General features: G+C 43.2%; 1 protein-coding gene across 1 annotated transcript in view; it reads left to right on the forward strand.

Annotated features, from left to right (window-relative positions):
* Positions 1 to 15,936, forward strand: part of CCDC33 (coiled-coil domain containing 33) — a 154,931-nt gene that overhangs the window by 14,817 nt on the left and 124,178 nt on the right. The gene's annotated exons all lie outside the window — the stretch shown is intronic.

A 15,936-nucleotide genomic window follows, 5' to 3' on the forward strand; every position in this document is an offset into this window, starting at 1 on the left:
CAAACTTTTGGTTTTCACAAAGATTCCTTTTCAGTGTTTTAAAATCTTTTAGTCAGATGTTTCTATGGTGACTCACTGAAGTACAATTATCATTTTATAAGTTTTTAAAAATGTATTGACAAATACATTCAATTTATGTAAAGACTCTATATTTACAGTTTTGACCCTTATTTCCCAAAATTTCTGTATTTCATCCTGGGATGCTAGATATCAGCTTCTGTGCCATATCCGGTCTTATTACAACCCATTCTAACCTAGTCAGTGATTTGAGGTTATCACATTGTATGGGTTTTTGTTTGTGTGGGGTTGCTCTTCATCCAAGGGAGTGGGGTCCATCACAAAGTTGCCTTAAGAATAGTGATGGGTGAACCCATAGATGTTTGGGTCCAGCGGGTTCTACCAACAGTTAAAAAGTTTGGTTCCCCAACTCGGACCCCATTCAGATGAACATCCATTGTTTGCCTTGCTCTAATCTGCATGACAGAGTGGCAAACACTGGCTTTGATCGGTGGTAAGATCAATTCCACCGGTCAGAGCACTGTGGCTCCCACACTGTCAGATTACAGAGTGAGACAGCAGCTGTGACCAGAGATAAAAGGTTTACCTCCGGTCACAGGCATCGGCTGATGGGACTTCTATTCCCATCAGCCTACACCTGCTCTCACTGATAACAGCTAGGCCAGGCATCAGCTGGTGCCTGCGCTATAAATGATTATTTCTTTAAATATTTAAGAATCGAGGGTCCCCACGTGAATATTAGCTCCCATCTATCTGCTTTAGCTTGGCTGGTTGTTAAAAAATGGGTGGACCCCCACTTCATTTTTTAAAATAATTTATTATAATAATAAAAAAGCAACGTGTGGGGACCCATCAATTCTTGATAACCAGCCATGGTAAAGCTGACAGCTGAGGGTTGCAGCTCGCAGCTCTCAGTTTTGCCATGCTGGTTATCAAAAATAGAGGGGAGCCCATGCCATTTTTTAAATGTATTTATTTATAGCACAGGGGAATGCTCCCATGAGTTGCCGTCTGCTCTCGCTGTTGTACTCTCCCTTCAGCCAACACCTGTGACTATTCACAGCTGCTGGTGCTCTGACCGGTTGTAACAATCTTTCCGCCGATCAGAGCTGCCGGAGCTTCTCGCATGCAGATGATAGCGTGGAAAACACCCAATGTTCTGCGTGTCGAACCCGAACAGTAAGGCTGCCGTCACACTAGCAGTATTTGGTCAGTATTTTACATCAGTATTTCTCAGCCAAAACCAGGAGTGGGTGATAAATGCAGAAGTTGTGCCTATGTTTCTATTATACTTTTCCTCTAATTGTTCCACTTCTGGTTTTGGCTTACAGATACTGATGTAAAATACTGACCAAATACTGCTAGTGTGACGGCAGCCTAAGGCCGGGGACACACTTAACGTATAAAAAAACGGTCCGTTTTTCACGGCCGAGAATCGCACAAATGTTTTAAAAACAGTGATCCGTGTGACATCTGTGTGACATCCGTATGGCATCCGTATGCCGAGATTTTCTCGCAAGCTTGCAAAACCGACATCTAATGGATTTATGTGCTCAAATGTTCGGGAAAACATATATACAGTATATATATATATATATATATATATATATATATATATATATATATATATATATATATATATATATGCCATTGAGACACACACATTATATATATATATATATATACTGTATTTATATTTCATTCAGCGCGATATCTGTGAAAAGCCGGTAATTCAATTGCCGGCTTCTCATTTCTCCTGCACAAACCCGACATGATATGAGACATGGTTTACATACAGTAAACCATCTCATATCCCCCTTTTTTTTGCATATTCCACACTACTAATGTTAGTAGTGTGTATGTGCAAAATTTCAGCACTGTAGCTGCTAAAATAAAGGGTTAAATGGCGGAAAAAATTGGCGTGGGCTCCCGCGCAATTTTCTCCGCCAGAATGGTAAAGCCAGTGACTGACGGCAGATATTAATAGCCAGGAGAGGGTCCATGGTTATTGGCCCCCCCGTGGCTAAAAATATCTGCCCCCAGCCACCCCAGAAAAGGCACATCTGGAAGATGCGCCTATTCTGGCACTTGACCACTCTCTTCCCACTCCCTGTAGCGGTGGGATATGGGGTAATGAAGGGTTAATGTCACCTTGCTATTGTAAGGTGATATTAAGCCAGATTAATAATGGAGAGGCGTCAATTATGTCACCTATTCATTATTAATCCAATTGTCTGAAAGGGTTAAAAAAAACACACACACACACATTATTAAAAATTATTTTAATGAAATAAACACAGCGGTTGTTTCAGTATTTTATTCCTCTCTCAATCCATCAGCAACACCCTCGCTTGGAAAAATAATAAACGCACAAGATACATACCCTCAGCTCAACCGTCACATCCCACGAGGTAATCCATGATCTGAAGGGGTTAATTATTTTACAGGCAGGAGCCCTGCAAATGCAGCTGTGCTCCGTGCCTGTAATCCCCGGCGAATGAATGAAATGTAGGTCATTGACCTACATTTCCTTCAGTCGCGGTGATGCGCCCCCTGGTGGATGTCCTCATATGACCTGGAGCGTGGGAAAAAGTTCCCAGGCTGCAGTTCATGAGAACATCCAGCAGGGGCGCATCACCGCGACTCAATGTAAGTATAGATCACTCTGCTTTCCTTTCAGCACCCGGGGATTACAGGCACGAGCGAGTGGTTTATCGCAGCTCGTGCCTGTAATATTAGTTAACCCCTTCAGATGGATTACCTCGTTGGACGTGATAGGACATCAGAAGGTATGTATCTTGTGCGTTTATTATTTTTCCAAGCGAGGGTGTTCTGGATGGATTGAGAGAGCAATAAATTATTAAAACAACCGCTGTGTTTATTTCATTAAAATACTTTTAAATCATGTGTGTGTGTGTTTTTTAACCCTTTCATACAATTGGATTAATAATGGATAGGTGACATAATTGACGCCTCTCCATTATTAATCTGGCTTAATGTCACCTTACAATAGCAAGGTGGCATTAACCCTTCATTACCCCATATCCCACCGCTACAGGGAGTGGGAAGAGAGTGGCCAAGTGCCAGAATAGGCGCATCTTCCAGATGTGCCTTTTCTGGGGTGGCTGGGGGCAGATGTTTTTAGCCACGGGGGGGGCAATAACCATGGACCCTCTCCTGGCTATTAATATCTGCCCTCAGTCACTGGCTTTACCACTCTGGCGGAGAAAATTGCGCGGGAGCCCACGCCAATTTTTTCCGCCATTTAACCCTTTATTTTAGCAGCTACAGCGCTGAAATTTTGCACATACACACTACTAACATTAGTAGTGTGGAATATGCAAAAAAAAAGGGGGATATGAGATGGTTTACTGTATGTAAACCATGTCTCATATCCTGTCGGGTTTGTGAAGGAGAGATGCAAAGCCGGCAATTGAATTACCGGCTTTTCTATGGAACACCGCTGCGTATTTCTCGCAATGCACACGCATGGTCCGTGTGTAATCCGATTTTTTCTCGCACCCATAGACTTGCATTGGCGAGTCTCGGCCGAGATACGCTGACAATCGCAGCCTGATGCGAGTTCCCTCGGATCCGAAATACGGTGGAGAAAATATTGGACGATGGGAGCTGCACCATAGATTAACATTGGGCCGAGTGCTATGCGATTTTTTATCGCATAGCACTCGTCCGTATTACGGTCTAGTGTGACCCCGGCCTAACACAGACTACCTAAAGAAGTCTGTGTTCTGGGTCCGTGCCTGAACAATAGGTGTTCGGTACGGACCTCGAACTTTACTGTTCAGTTTCGCCCATGTCTACTTCAGAACACTGGCATGAATAAAGAACTGCATGTACACATCTTTCAAGATTTCCTACGATCCTGGTGTATTTTGATGATGAACAATCATTTTTAACTATTTGGTTCTGTGAACAAAACAATGACATTTTGTGTCCATATCCTCCTCAGATCTCAATCCCACTGAGAACCCAGGGTCAATCTTTAAAAAGTGGGTGTATGAACAAAAACCCAGAAATTGTGATAAACACCAACCACTGATTAGACAAGAATAGGTTGTCTTCAGTCAGGATTTGGCCTAGAAACTGATATCCAGTATGACAGAAATCTTGAAAAATAAGGGTCAACACAGCAAATATTGAATATTTGTATACATTTGATGTATTTGCCAAGAAAAATGTAAAAACTTAAGAAATGCTGATAATTGAAAGTCAATAACCACAGAAACATCTGACTCAAGCGATCTAAAAACACTGATGCAACGAACCTTTTTGGAAACCAAAATTTCTGTCAGTGTCAAAACTTTTGGTTGCGACATATTTAATAGTACTTACTTTGAACATAATCTGAGAAATAAGATTGCAAATCTTTGGCCTTCTTTCATGGGGATCTGATTTGTTCTGCACATTATATTAAGACCAGAACAAAAACAATCTGATGTGGTATGGAGAAGGCAGGCGGTCACAATAAAACGACATCACATGAGTGCAGCTGTGTGCTCTTCCTCGGGCCTTGTTCATTTTCATTTTAATATCCGTATTAAGGCCACAAGTTCCAGTTTGATTGTGGGTCAATTGACCTGAACTAACAGCATCGTAGACCCTTGTAATACAGTTAGTTCAGTTATTGCCACCAAAATAAAAATGCTAATGTACACCTCCATTAAAGCCGCCTTTATGAGAACTTAGTCTTTCATTAGCTGGCCAAAAGATTCTCCAGGGACTGCTATTTGGTTCCTATAACTGTTAAGGGGTCATTGTAATCTGGAATAATGCTGTTGTCTGATGTAGAGATAAGCGGATCGTTTAAAATTCAAGTTTGCGGACTTCATCGAATTTTCCCAGGACATTTTATTGAAAATTCATTACTGAAAAGTCTTTAGTTGCCGGAAAATATGTGTATAATGCTGCCGTCACACTAGCAGTACTTGGTCAGTATTTTACATCAGTATTTGTAAGCCAAAACCAGGAGTGGGTGATAAATGCAGAAGTGGTGCATATGTTTCTATTATACTTTTCCTCTATTTGTTCCAATCCTGGTTTTGGCTTACAAATACTGATGTAAAATACTGACCAAATACTGCTAGTGTGATGGCAGCCTAATACTCTGATGTCTCCTGGCTTGTGTGTTGAACCTGTTTTGAGCTCAATACTGCAAACACAGTCTGATTCCAGTGATGTTTCATCAATTGGACTGCTTGTTTAATTTTTATAGAATATCTATTTTAGATGTTGTAGATGTAGCTTTCAGCAAGCTGCCAATCAGTGGTGGGGTAGTGCTGCACAGATTAGCCTGACTGCTGTGCACATGAAACCTAGTCAAGCAATAATAATCTCATGTTAATAAAAGACATTGTAATCAGCATCTCTTGTTAAATTATGCTGCCCTCAGATTAAATGGCAAAAATCTGCAAGTTTCCCTTTAAAGGGAATAACCAGGACTCTGTGAAAAACAAAAAATATGCCTAAGCATTAACAGGCATGTAGTTGTTACCTACTTGCCTGTTGTGCCCAGCGCCATTCATTGCCATCACAGAGCAGTCACAGACCGCTCTTGCCAGGGATTCAGCTGTCTCTGCTGACTTCACGTTGGTTGTATTGATGGTACATGGCTTCCAACACATTCTGATTGACAGCTCTCCCAGTTAGACAGCGGGAATCCAGCTGTCAATCAGAATGACGTCATAGTCCAGCCCCGTCAACAGAGTGGAGCAGAAAAGAAGCTGCCTCGGACGTCAGCACAGGCAGCTGATGAACAGCGCCGGGCACAACAGGCAGCTAGGTAGCAACTACCTGCCTGTTAGTGCTTAGGCCCGTTTTTTGTTTTTCACAAAGTCTCAGATATCTCCTTTAAATTGTGCAAACTGTCCAAAACTGATCTCTTTTTGGAGGCATATGCCTGCATAATGGTGTTAATACACATACAATGCAAAAGGTAGAATCTATGGATTTTTCACATGGTAAGTGCAAAAATTATCCAAGTTTGGGGAGTATTATAAGCATTATTCTTTGCCAAATATAGTGGAGAAAGCTTTTTCACAAGCCATAAAAAAAATCCCTTTATTTAGGGAGCCAAAACAGGTGTACTGTTTTGAATATGAAGAGCTAATGGTATCTCAAACAGGAAAATTATCCCTTTTTTTAGGATCCACAACAGGTTTGCTGTTCACAAAATTATTAAGCAATTAACATTGTTAAGTCACATAAACCCTGTGGCCAATCAGTGGTTGCTTCACTCTCCCTCTCTTTGGACATATCACATACATCCGGAGGAAGTGAGAGCTGTGGGGAGAGTGAAGAGGTTACTGATTGGCTGCAGGGATCACGTGATGTAGCAATCCCCAGGAGATCCAGTGCCGTCACAGTTGGAACAGTGCTGGCATCAGAGTTGAGTATAAGTGGAAAACATTATAATAATAATTTTATTTATATAGCGCCAACATATTCCGCAGCACTTTACAAATTATAGAGGGGACTTGTACAGACAATAGACATTACAGCGTAACAAAAACACAGTTCAAAATAGATACCAAGAGGAGTGAGAGCCCTGCTCGCAAGCTTACAATCTATAGGAAAAAGGGAGACACGAGAAGTGGATGATGACAATTGCTTTCGTTGTTCAGACCAGCCATAGTGTAAGGATCGGGTGTTCATGTAAAGCTGCATGAACCAGTTAACAGCCTAAGTATGTAACAGTACAGACACAGAGGGCTATTACATAGTTACATAGTTACATAGTTATTAAGGTTGAAGGAAGACTGTAAGTCCATCTAGTTCAACCCATAGCCTAACCTAACATGCCCTAACATGTTGATCCAAGGGAAGGCAAAAAAAACCCATGTGGCAAAGAGTAACTCCACCATGGGGAAAAAAATTCCTTCCCGACTCCACATACGGCAATCAGACTAGTTCCCTGGATCAACGCCTTATCAAGGAATCTAGTGTATATACCCTGTAACATTATACTTTTCCAGAAAGGTATCCAGTCCCCTCTTAAATTTAATTAATGAATCACTCATTGCAACATCATACGGCAGAGAGTTCCATAGTCTCACTGCTCTTACAGTAAAGAATCCGCGTCTGTTATTATGCTTAAACCTTCTTTCCTCCAGACGTAGAGGATGCCCCCTTGTCCCTGTCTCAGGTCTATGATTAAAAAGATCATCAGAAAGGTCTTTGTACTGTCCCCTCATATATTTATACATTAAAATAAGATCACCCCTTAGTCTTCGTTTTTCCAAACTAAATAGCCCCAAGTGTAATAACCTATCTTGGTATTGCAGACCCCCCAGTCCTCTAATAACCTTGGTCGCTCTTCTCTGCACCCGCTCCAGTTCAGCTATGTCTTTCTTATACACCGGAGACCAGAACTGTGCACAGTATTCTAAGTGTGGTCGAACTAGTGACTTGTATAGAGGTAAAATTATGTTCTCCTCATGAGCATCTATGCCTCTTTTAATACATTCCATTATTTTATTTGCCTTTGTAGCAGCTGCCTGACACTGCATAAAGTGTAAGAGAACATGATGTTAGGAACCTGATTATGTTTTTTTTTTTTTGAATGGGTGTCACGGGAAGCCTAGGTAGGCAAGAGCTAATAACCCAGGCCCCTGCGATTTCCCTCAACTCTGGGAAACCCTGACTGACCCTTCTCCCAGAGTTTACACTGATGGTGTGCATGTCTGGGCCTCCACCCTCACCCTGTCTCCTGTTTCAACCCTAGGCTGAAACCACCACCCACCACCCAGTGAATAGACCACACACCAATACCCACAGTTAGCACAGACAAGGATAACGGAAAATATGCACCACGCCGCAGTCACACAGGAATACACTATAAGTGCACAGGGCAAAACAATACAAATAAAGGAAGGAGAAAATATGACAAAGGGAAATACACCACCGGATACGAAACTCCTTCTCCTAGACCACCACTCCAGACCGAGATAACCAAGCACACGACAGAAGCTATAATCGGTGACGACGCCCAAAGCCCAGCAAAACTATTTAAAGGCAGTGGGCGTGACTCAGCCCTCAACCCGAGTACCAGCCAGATTAACCCCGGATAATCTGGATCTAATCTAACCGGCACCACTGAGCATATAGTGGACGAATGAGGTATTACCGCTGTCTGTCGGACGCCCTAGTGTGAACAGCGTCCGACATGACAGTGGGCCACACAGGGATAGTTAGGTTAATGCGTTGAGGCAGTAGGCCAGTCTGAACAAATGCGTTTTTAGGGCACGCTTAAAATTGTGGGGATTGGGGAATCATGTTAACCTGGGTAGTGCATTCCAAAGAACTGGCAAAGCACGTGAAAAGTCCTGGAGACGGGACTGGGAGGTCCTGATTACCGACAATGCTAGCCTCAGGTCATTTGCAGAACTGAGAGCACGGGTAGGGTGGTAGACTGAGACCAGCGCGGAGATGTAGGGTGGTGCTGAGCCATGGAATGCTTTGTGGATGAGGATAATAGTTTTGTACTGGATTCTGGAGTGGATGGGTAACCAGTGTAATGACTGGCACAAGGTAGAGGCATCGGTGTAACGGTTGGTGAGGAATATAATCCTAGCAGCAGCATTTAGGACAGATTGGAACGGGGAGAGTTTGGTAAGAGGGAGGCCGATTAAGAGAGAGTTACAATAGTCAAGACGAGAATGAATGAGTGAAATAGTAAGAGTTTTTGCAGTGTCGAAAGTAAGAAAAGGGCGAATTCTAGAAATGTTTTAGGGATGCAGATAAGAAAAGCTAGCCAATGATCGGATGTGGGGGTGAAGGAAAGCTCGGAATCAAGGATGACCCCAAGGCAGCGGGCATGTTGCTTGGGAGTAATGGTGGAACCACACACGGAGATGGCTATGTCAGGCAAAGGTAGGTTAGTAGAGGGAGAGAACAAGAGGAGTTCAGTTTTAGACAGGTTCAGTTTAAGATAGAGGGAGGACATGATGTTAGAGACAGCGGTAAGACAATCACTGGTGTTTTCTAAAAAGGCAGGCGTGATATCAGGAGAAGTAGTGTATAATTGGGTGTCATCAGCATAGAGATGGTACTAGAACCCAAATCTACTGATTGTTTGTCCAATAGGAGCAGTATACAAAGAGAAGAGGAGGGGGCCTAGGACTGATCATTGAGGAACCCCAACAGTAAGGGGAAGATGAGAAGAGGAGGAACCAGCAAAAGATACAGTGAAAGAGCGATCAGAGAGATAGGAGGAGAACCAGGAGAGAACAGTGTCCTTGAGGCCGATGGAGCGGAGCATAGTGAGGAGCTGATGATCCACAGTATCAAATGCTGCGGAGTGATCCAAGAGAATTAGCATGGAGTAGTGACCATTAGATTTAGCTGTTAGTAGGTCATTAGAAACTTTAGCGAGGGCAGTTTCAGTAGAGTGTAAAGAGCGGAAACCAAATTGAAGAGGGTCGAGAAGAGAGTTATCTGAGAGATAGTGGATAAGATGGGAGTGGACCAGGCGTTCGAGGAGTTTAGAGATGAAGGGAAGATTAGAGACAGGTCTATAATTAGCGGCACAGTTTTGATCAAGGGATGGTTTTTTAAGTAATGGATGTATGATGACATGCTTAAATGAGGAGGGAAAAACACCGAGAGAGAGAAAGGATGAATATTTTTGTTAAGTGAGAGGTGACAGCCGTGGAAAGGGACTGGAGGAGATGTGACGGAATGGGGTCACTGGTGCAAGTGGTCGGGCGAGAAGATGCAAGGAGCCTAATTACTTCTTCTTCTGTGACTGGTTCAAAGTCAGAGAGTGAACTAGATGCTGTGGGGGAGGGAGGACAGTGCATGGTATGAAGGGGTTGGGAGATGATTTCCTGTTAGATGTGGTCAATTTTTTTTTTAAGTAATTGGCCAGATCATCAGAGCGGAGATCTGTGGTTGGGGCCTGCACTCTTGGGTTGAGTAGGGACTGGAAAGTGTCAAAGAGACATTTAGGGTTATTGGACAGTGAGGTGATGAGGGTGTTAAAATAAGTTTGTTTGGAGAGGTGAAGGGCAGAGTTGTAGGTTTTAAGTGTGAACTTATAATGGATGAAATCTTCCGGTAGATTAGATTTTCTCCACAGACGTTCGGTGCACCTGGAGCACCGCTGCAGGAAACGTGTTTGCAGCATGTGCCACGGTTGTCGCCGTCTATAGCGAGTTGTCCTATGTATAGGAGGTGCAATTTCATCCAGGGCACTTTGCAGGGTTTCATTGTAATGCTTCAGTGCAGAATCAGGACATTAGATGGAGGAGATAGGGGCCAGTGATGACTGCAAGTTCTTCATAAGTTTCTGGGTGTTAATGGCCTGTATTTTTCTATAAGTGTGGAAAGTGGGGGTGACCTGAGCATGATGGCAGTTCTTGATAGAGAAAGAAAGGAGGTTGTGGTCAGAGTGCAGGAGAGGGGTGTTTGTGAATTCATCCACTGAGCAAAGTCGGGAGAAGACCAAGTCGAGGAAGTTTCCGTCTTCATGCGTTGGAGAGTTAATTTGCTGAGAGAGGCCGAAAGAGGAGGTTAGAGATAAAAGGTGAGAAGCAGATGGGGAGAGGGGAAAAGCAATGGGGATGTTGAAATCGCCCATGATGAGGGTAGGGATGTCACAGGAAAGAAAGTGAGGAAGCCAGATGGCAAAGTGATCCAGGAACTGATGAGAGGGGCCGGGAGGATGATACACCACCGCCACTCACATGGAGAAGTGGACGTAGTGTCTGACAGCATGGACTTCAATGGAAGGGAAGACAAGTGAGGGTACTTGGGGGATAACTTGGAATGTACATTTGGGTGATAGGAGCAGACCAACGCCTCCACCTGCTCTGTTCTCCGATCTTTGGGTATGAGAAAAGTGTAGTCCACCATATGAAAGAGCAGCAGCAGCGGTGGTGTCTGACTGCTGTATCAAGGTTTCAGTAAGAGCCAAGAGGTTAAGAGAATCATAAAGGAAGAACTCATGGATGAAGGGGAGTTTATTACACACAGAGCGAGAATTCCAAAGGGCACAATTGAAAGAGGCAGAAGGCATGCATGGAATGTTAATAAGGTTAGAGGGGTTTCTGAGTGTAGCAGTTGGGAGGTTTGACTGGCTATAACATGGGGGGCCGGGGTTAGGAGAGATGTCTCCAGCGACTAGGAGAAGGAGGATAGAAAGAGTGAGCAGATGGTTAAGTGATTTGTGACAGCGTCTCTTGTGTTGGATGGTGGGACTGAATGGATCTGCACTGTTAAGCAATGTGAACAGAGTGTGAGTGCTATACATAGGAGAGGCAAGGACAGAGGGGCCGATATGGATGGAGTGTAAAGAGTTAATGCAAGGGTGGTGAATGTGCGTGAATGCGGCAGCCAGGATCAATATTATACAAATACATATGGTGAATATTTGTTCTGTTTCAAATGAACAGGGATTAGATTTAGATTGTCTTACCTGTCTAACTGCCATGTTTTAACTGCCAGTACTTAGAATAACTGTACGCGAATAATAGTGCACGAATACACCCCTGCATGAATGCTTCCCCAAAGTATGTCTACATTTATAGAAGGCTAGCTCTTAGATCTCATTTTTTTTTGTTGTTTTTGCTTTTTCCTCTCTCGTTAGCAATCAATCTAACTCAGTTGAGACAGCAGGACACAATAAATGTAGTGAACAGATAAACAAATGTCCAGGCCTACATGGATCATAAACCGCTTTGAAAACAGTTACGGAATGTGATCTCTCTGCATAAGGACAAGCAGAAGTGAGAGGTCAATATCTATATACAAAAACAAATGCTTACTAAGATGGCTAAGAAATCTAGATATATGCAGGTTCAATGCCGTAGATAGAATGAGTTAGGTACCATTCAGGTTGCTTGCTGACAATGAATAGAATAAAAAGATATGCAAGATTCAGTTCAGAGCTAGATTGAGAAGGGGTTGTCTGAGTAGTGGAAATCCACTTTAACAACATCATTCCACAAGCATTTCATCAAAAAGCTTGTCATGATCACAAATATGACCAAGGTCCCTATTGTGGTTCACTTTAATCTCCCAGCTGTGATGGTTAGTTGTCATGGCCAGTGTCATTGTCATCATCATTTTCACTCTGCCTGACATCTCCGTCCCCTACATGTACTAAGTCTATGTCCCCCTTAACATCCACCTGCTGCTGTACCTCCTCCTCTTTTTAATCCCGCCCTCCGAAAACTGCAGCACATAACCTGGCCCTTGAGGGTCACAAACAGACACATAGCAACGATGAACAGGTGCCAGTGGTTGTTATTTGCCCATTCCCTCTTACATTCTGGTAAGTATTTTTTCCAGGTTTAATATGAGGGGTATGACATTATTGATTCCACACATGTCCTTACTAACTAATTTTGCCACTTTTTCGAAGAGCTTAGGTAGATGACACACATCACTCATCAGCTTTCAATGTTGGATCTCAACGTACCCTAAGCTTCAGTTTGCCTGCTGCATGACGTAATCTATCACTGCTTTACACTGCTCATACATACTGCAACATATACAGTATTAAATTCCAGTGGGTTGCAAAATGGCAAATGAGGTGGTGCTATGGAAGACCATTTTGTTTTTGTAAAGGCAAGAGGGCGTACTTTGCCATATAAGATCATTTGAAATAAGCTGACACTTTTCTGGCCATAGCCACTGCCTTTCTCAAGTGGTTATATTTGTCAAAGAAATGTTGCATTATTAAATTCAGGACCTGGACCATGCATGGAGTGTGAGTTACTTTGTACACTACTTTCAGGCTACCTTTTGGTCGAGTACTGTTGCTTACAACAATTACAAATTGTAGTTCATGGGGAGCCAGCCAGCATGCTTCATGCACTGCAGCAATGTGTTAGGCTGGGTTCACACTGCATTAGAGACGTTCTTTAGACGGACTACTGTTGTGAATTAGACTTTTTTGGCTCCCTCTAGTGGTTACTAGTGATATGACTCTGGGATTTCCTTCCCTCTGTTTGTACCCAGCTGGGTCGTTACTTCAGGGGTGTTGCTATATAAACCTCCTGGAACCTTAGTCCAGTGCCTGGCATCGGTGTTATCAGACACATTCTGTTTGCTCCTGTTTGCTGGTCCTGGTTCGTGCTAAATTAAGCTAAGTCTTGCTTCTTTGTTTTTTTGGGTTATTTGTTTGCTTTCATTTTTGTCCAGCTTGTACTAAATGTGATTCCTGACCTTGCTGGAAGCTCTAGGGGGCTGGAGTTCTCCCCCCGGGCCGTTAGACGGTTCGGGGGTCCTTGAATTTCCAGTGTGGATATTTTTGATAGGATTTTTTGCTGACCATATAAGTTATCTTTCTATATTCTGCTATTAGCTAGTGGGCCTCTCTTTGCTAAATTCCTAGCTCATTCTTATGTTTGTCTTTTCCTCTTACCTCACCGTTATTATCTGTGGGGGGCTTCTATCCAACTTTTTGGGGTATTTCCTCTGGAGGCAAGAAAGGTCTTTCTTTTCCCTTCTAGGGGTAGTTAGCTCTCCGGCTGGCACGAGACGTCTAGGATCAACGTAGGAACGTTCCCCGGCTGCTGGTATTTGTGGTGCTAGGATTAGTTATATGGTCAGCCCAGTTACCACTGCCCTATGAGCGGGTTTTCTGTATTTACTGACTTAGCATTATTCCTGAGACCCTCTGCCATTGGGGTCATAACAGTATGCCAGGCCAATATTGAATGTTTAAAGCATTGCAGAAGTGGGATAATAAGAAAGGAAATTCTGAGGTTTTTTTTTCCTTCCTTCTCTTCCTCCCCTTTACCTTTGAGTGGCGTGTGCTTGCTGCAGACAAGAATGTGCAGACCTTGATTACAAGTGTTGACCAGCTGGCAGCTCGTGTGCAGGGTATACAAGATTTTGTTACCAGTAGTCCTATGTCTGAACCTAAAATACCTATTCCGGAATTGTTTTCTGGAGATCGATTTAAGTTTAGGAATTTCAAGAATAATTGTAAATTGTTTCTTTCTCTGAGACCCCGTTCATCTGGAGATTTTGCTCAGCAAGTTAAAATTGTTATTTCTTTTTTACGGGGCGACCCTCAGGATTGGGCTTTCTCGCTAGCGCCAGGAGATCCGGCATTGGCGAATATTGATGCGTTTTTTCTGGCGCTCGGATTGCTTTACGAGGAACCCAATCTTGAAATTCAGGCAGAAAAAGCCTTGCTGGCTATTTCTCAGGGTCAGGATGAAGCTGAAGTGTATTGCCAAAAATTTCGGAAATGGTCCGTGCTTACTCAGTGGAATGAGTGTGCTCTGGCCGCAAATTTCAGAAATGGCCTTTGTGAAGCCATTAAGAATGTGATGGTGGGTTTCCCCATTCCTACAAGTCTGAATGATTCTATGGCGCTTGCTATTCAAATTGACCGGCGTTTGCGGGAGCGCAAAACCGCTAATCCTCTGGTGGTGTTGTCTGAACAAACACCTGATTTAATGCAATGTGATAGAATTCAGACTAGAAATGAACGGAAAAATCATAGACGTCAGAATGGGTTGTGTTTTTACTGTGGTGATTCCACACATGTTATATCAGCATGCTCTAAACGCCTAACAAGGGTTGTTAGTCCTGTCGCCATTGGTAATTTGCAACCTAAATTTATTTTGTCTGTGACTTTAATTTGCTCTTTGTCTTCTTACCCTGTTATGGCGTTTGTGGATTCAGGTGCCGCCCTGAGTCTTATGGATCTGTCATTTGCCAAGCGCTGTGGTTTTGTTCTTGAACCGTTAGTAAATCCTATTCCTCTTAGAGGTATTGATGCTACGCCATTGGCGGAAAATAAACCGCAGTTTTGGACGCAGGTAACCATGTGCATGACTCCTGAACATCGGGAGGTGATTCGTTTTCTTGTTCTGCATAAAATGCATGATTTGGTGGTTTTGGGTCTGCCATGGTTACAGACCCACAATCCAGTCCTGGATTGGAAGGCAATGTCTGTGTCAAGTTGGGGCTGTCAGGGAATTCATGCTGATTCCCCGCCGGTGTCTATTGCTTCCTCTACTCCTTCGGAAGTTCCTGAGTATTTGTCTGATTATCAGGATGTATTCAGTGAGTCCAGATCCAGTGCTCTGCCTCCTCATAGGGACTGTGACTGCGCCATAGATTTGATTCCAGGTAGTAAATTTCCTAAGGGAAGATGATTTAATCTGTCAGTACCTGAGCATGCCGCAATGCGTTCATATATCAAGGAGTCTCTGGAGAAGGGGCATATCCATCCATCCTCTTCCCCTCTTGGTGTGGGATTCTTTTTTGTGGCTAAGAAGGACGGATCTTTGAGACCTTGTATTGACTATCGGCTACTGAATAAAATCACTGTAAAATTTCAGTATCCTTTGCCTCTCTTGTCGGACTTGTTTGCCCGGATTAAGGGTGCCAAGTGGTTCACCAAGATAGATCTTCGTGGTGCATACAACCTTGTGCGCATTAAGCAAGGTGATGAATGGAAGACTGCATTTAATACGCCCAAAGGTCATTTTGAGTACTTGGTGATGCCTTTTGGGCTTTCTAATGCTCCCTCGGTATTTCAGTCCTTTATGCATGATATTTTCCGGAAGTATCTGGATAAATTTATGATTGTTTATCTGGACGATATTCTGGTTTTCTCTGAAGATTGGGACTCACATGTGGAGCAGGTCAGGATGGTGTTTCAGGTTTTGCGTGAGAATGCTTTGTTTGTTAAGGGCTCAATGTGTCTCTTTGGAGTACAGAAGGTTCCCTTTTTGGGGTTTATTTTTTCCCCTTCTGCTGTGGAGATGGACCCAGTCAAGGTCCGAGCTATTCATGATTGGACTCAACCCACGTCAGTTAAGAGTCTTCAGAAGTTCTTGGGTTTTGCTAACTTCTACCGTCGTTTTATCGCTAATTTTTCTAGCGTTGTTAAACCTTTGACGGATATGACCAAGAAAGGTTCTGATGTTGCTA

The sequence above is a fragment of the Ranitomeya variabilis genome, chromosome 5, assembly GCF_051348905.1.
Source record: "Ranitomeya variabilis isolate aRanVar5 chromosome 5, aRanVar5.hap1, whole genome shotgun sequence".
Lineage (NCBI taxonomy): Eukaryota > Metazoa > Chordata > Amphibia > Anura > Dendrobatidae > Ranitomeya > Ranitomeya variabilis.